Source organism: Lathyrus oleraceus, chromosome 3, assembly GCF_024323335.1.
Source record: "Lathyrus oleraceus cultivar Zhongwan6 chromosome 3, CAAS_Psat_ZW6_1.0, whole genome shotgun sequence".
In the NCBI taxonomy this organism is placed as follows: Eukaryota; Viridiplantae; Streptophyta; class Magnoliopsida; order Fabales; family Fabaceae; genus Lathyrus; species Lathyrus oleraceus.
The window spans coordinates 172,910,975-172,915,451 of NC_066581.1; the positions used below are offsets into that span (position 1 = coordinate 172,910,975).

At 33.7% G+C, this 4,477-nt stretch overlaps 1 long non-coding RNA gene across 1 annotated transcript; it reads left to right on the top strand.

Annotated features, from left to right (window-relative positions):
- The first annotated feature begins 1,621 nt into the window (after positions 1 to 1,621).
- Positions 1,622 to 3,924, top strand: LOC127126070 (uncharacterized). The gene is made up of 2 exons (XR_007804903.1): positions 1,622 to 2,056; positions 3,487 to 3,924. It is a non-coding gene; the product is annotated as an uncharacterized LOC127126070 (long non-coding RNA).
- Positions 3,925 to 4,477: the final 553 nt, after the last annotated feature.

The window sequence follows — 4,477 nt, forward strand, 5'->3', positions numbered from 1 at the left end:
TGTATGCTCGCGCATGAGAGACTTGAGTTTTGTTTATTTATGGTAGAAAGGATGCGCTTGGGTCGCATTCTAGCAGTTAAGCGTTACTTGTGTGCTCACGCATGGGAGACTTAAGTGTTATTCATGGTAAAACGGAAACAAAATATCCTTTGTGAAAATGTTTTGAATGCTCTAAGGAGGAAAATTGGATTTAATTAGTTGTGATCGATTTTAGAGTGGAGACAAGTATCAGACCACAAGCTAAGTACGATAGACAATCTGAGTACTTGAGAATTGAGAGGACAGTTGCATCCTAACCACTCTTTTTCATCCAAAGAGTTTTTGTTTATGATTTTTTTTTGGCAATTTTAATCATTGGTACTTAGAGGGAGACAAGCATCTAACCACCTACTAAGTACAACCAACAATCAGAATACTTGGGATTTGAGAGGATAATGGCATCCTAACCATTCTTTTTCACTCTCAGAGCACCAGATTAGACTGGTTTTATTGTTAAATGTTTTGAATGGAAGTCAAGTATCGGTCTACAAGATAGGTACCTCCGACAACCCAAGTACTTGAAAATGTTGTACACAAGTACGTAAATCCCATCCTTTTCCTTCCAGTTTATTGTGAAAATATTTTGAAAATGACTTGACGTTGGATCAAGTGTTTGAAATTTTGAATGTGAAAGGTGTGAGAATGGGATAGAGATAGAAGTGGGATAATAGAATGGGATGGAGTGGATGACATACTTGACTTTGGATCAAGCACTCGCCTTTCTTTCAAGTGAATCTGATTTTGAAAAGCACTTGACATTGGATCAAGTACGCTTTTGTCTTTTGAAAATTTCTTTTTATCGTTTGGATTTTATCTTGTTAGTTAATATGCAAAGGAAAGCGGTAAAAAAATATAAATCCTACATTATTACATGATAATGAGAATGGGGGGAATTTCACCCACAATGGAGGGATGAATTACAAACCATACATAAAATAGAATAAAGATTCATACAAGCATACAATACTACCATGCCCAAAAATCAATCAAGTGGAAATGCTAAGATCAAGCATAATCATGATTATGATTTATGCATCATAGTGTAATCAAGAATGGATGCAAAAAAAAAAAAATTCTAATGAATTCTAATTAGAAGCCAAATTTAATCATGATTAAATTTCTAATTAAAGCCTAAAGGGGACATGGATATGAATGTTATTTTCTACCATTTTGAGTTGAAAATGAGTTCTAAGATTAATTGAAAATTATCCAAAAAAAACTATGATCAATTCCTAAACAGGATGGGTTATTTGTTAACATTCCAAGTGGATCAAATACTAAAAATCAAATTAACCTAATCAACCAAGTATTATTATTCTTTTTTAACATTTTCCCTATCAATGTATCAATGTAAAAAATGTGATAAAATGATTAAGGAAAATAAAATGTGATAAAAGATTTTTCTAAGAAAAACAAGATATTAACACAAACAAAAGAAAAGAAAATAATGAGAAAAGAGAGGCAAGGGGGATGAAACTGAAATAAGGGTGCCAAAAGGGATCCAGGGCACAGGCCCATCAAACAAGGTGCAAAAAGTAACCTACATGGGCCAAGGACCATGAGGACCACATGAGAGAGGGGATGGTCCAGAGATTCAAAATACACTGCAGATATTCAGATTAGAACACTTCACGTCACCCTTTGTCTGAGGAATGATATCTTTGTCGCGCCGGAAATCGCCTTCGGCGGCGACGGAGAGCCAAACCACGTAAAACCTACACCAATCTCCTCGTTTCATCCTTGTCTACCTAGATTCATCCATAATTTATCCTAATTCTTAGCCTAAGGTGCAAATCGAACAGAAAAGCTCAATAACCCTAATCACAAATTCTAAAATTAAACTCTCACAAAGAGGAATCCAAGTCTCTAATATTAGGGCTTTTATTCTTCTAACAAAACCCCACATGATGACAACTATCTTAGAGTGAAATAAAGAAGAAGTGTTCACCTCCATAGAAGCAGCTTTCCTCAGTAGTGGTTGCAATAGAGATGATGAAAGAAGATTGAAGATGCTTATGTATGAAATCCTTGCTTCTGAATCTCTTTTCCTCTTTTCCTTTTTCATTCTCCTTCTTCTTCACCTCTTGTTGTTTCTAAGTTTTTGTTGTTGTTGTTGTTGAGTATGATATTAATGAGAGTGAGGGAGTGATGAATTATGAGGCATTGAGAGAGAATTGTGGGGGATTGAGAAAGTAGCTTTGATGATGAGTGAAAATGATTAGTGAAAAAAATGGTCAGCAAGACAATAATTGAGTGATGATGAATTATATAGAGATTCCAGATTAACATAGCTTAACTCTATTAACTTGAGTTAGTGAAAATAAGTTATGATTGATAACACTATTAGTCTTAGAAGTTTGGAAAGTTAGTTGAGATTTCAGTTAGAATCTGTTACAGTTAATTCCTCAATTAGTGTGATGAGTGAAGCTTAGTTATAGAAATTTATATTAAGTTAGTTCTTAGAAAATTGCAGTTCTATTAGTTAAATGAATTTCTGTTATTGATCAGTTAATTTTGTTAGTTTGAATAGTTAATTAACTCTTATGTGAGTTAGAAAATTGAAGTTAGGTTAGTGATGTGCTAAATCTATTAGAAGTTAATTCAGTTATGATGCTTGATATTGATTGAAATGGTATTGAAATTTCATCAATTTGTTAAGAATGAAAAAAAGATACATGTTGTTGTTAAGAATTTCATGGCTCTGTTATGCTATGTTTGAATGAACTTATTAAGAAGGTTACGTTAAATGCTAGTTATCATGATCATTTAGTTGGATGGCAAGTTATTAGTGTAGTTAGGTTAAAATTGCTACATGAACTGTGCAATGAGTTATTGAAGTTCATGTAAGTAAATGAATGCTTAAGCCATTAGATTCAGTTAGTAATTGATGTTAAAAAGTTGAATGTAGAGGTTTATTTCCCTTAATGTGTCGGACCTGTTGTATTGCTGTTATGTTAGGATGATTGGTTGATTTAGTCAAATAGAAATCCAATTATAGGGTCAGCTGCCATGGAATATATGTGGTCATTGGCAAGGATTTTGTGGCTAGGTTTTTTCTGCTTAATTGGTAAGTTTTGCTATGTACTGACACGTTGAAAATGGCCTTAGTACTTACTTCAAATGGTATGCTTGGAAGGAAATTATGTTTAAGTTGATATGAATGGTTATTGTGTCATGAATTTTGTGGGTGTATGTATGTAAATGTATGTTAATTATGTGACACTTAGTTGGTGATTGGTTTGATCGAAAATGTGATGTATGATGATGATTGATCGTGTTAATGCTTGAATGTATGTCATGGCTGCTATCATGTGATATTTTGGCTTATGATTGAAATTTTGTATTGGACCTTAAAGTTACATTGCATATTAGCTTGAAATGAGGTTAGGTTTTGGCTTGATTCAAACTTTCATTTTTGCTAACATATGCATTGGCCTGTTTTGGTAGTTTTTGTGTTGAATGGTCATGCTCGAAATGGACTGAAATGCTTGCTTGGAATGGTTTCGTAGGATGTTTGGAAACATGGGGGATTGAACAAAGGCCTAAAAAATGGATATTCACGTGGCATGCATTTAAAGGAACTTGGAACACGGTGACATCAAAAGATTAAGAAGAAAATGGAGGTTTTGAGGATCAAACAAAATGGGATGGCTTGTGGGAGAAGTAGGAAAAGAATTAGGGTTAGGGTAGTTAGAATTTAGTCAGTTGACTTTGGTCAACTATTTGACCAAAAACTCAACAGTTGACCAAAAGTCAACCTAGGTCAAAATTGTATTTGTTTTTTGTAAGGGTTTATGAGGTAATGTAATGGATTAATGGTTTTTGAAATTGAAATGGATTTTGAATGGAACATAAATGGTAAAATGAAACTTATATTCTAAGTAACATGCTTCCCTCAAGAATTCAAACTCACATGTAAACATTTTCCATGTCATTGAAATGCATTAGAATGGAGTACCATTGAATCATGAAATTTGAACCATGGATATGAATAGGCTTGAATGAACCTCAATCCAAATTAAACAAATGCAATGACCAAGTACAATGATTACCCTATAAAGGAACTTAATCAAGTACATGAATCTCTCATGGTTGACCAAATGATAGTGATTAGTTCTTAACCCTAAATGCAACGCACAAGGATTAATAATACAAAAGTCGGTGCTTAAGGTTTTATAGACTTGGTTGATCACACCCTAAGATAGACTTGGGAAACCCTAAAACAGGAGCACCTTGAATCCATGATGCATGTCCTCTTCTTTGAAAAATGCTTATGCAAATGAACTGATTAAGTATGGATGTATGCACATGAATTAGAGCCATGAACCAGATCAAAATTATGAAGGGTAGGGTAAATTTTGGGGTATGACAATGTACATAAACGTTAAGAACTCCTAGTTTTTACATCATACAAAACACACCTAAAGGAAAGTTGCAC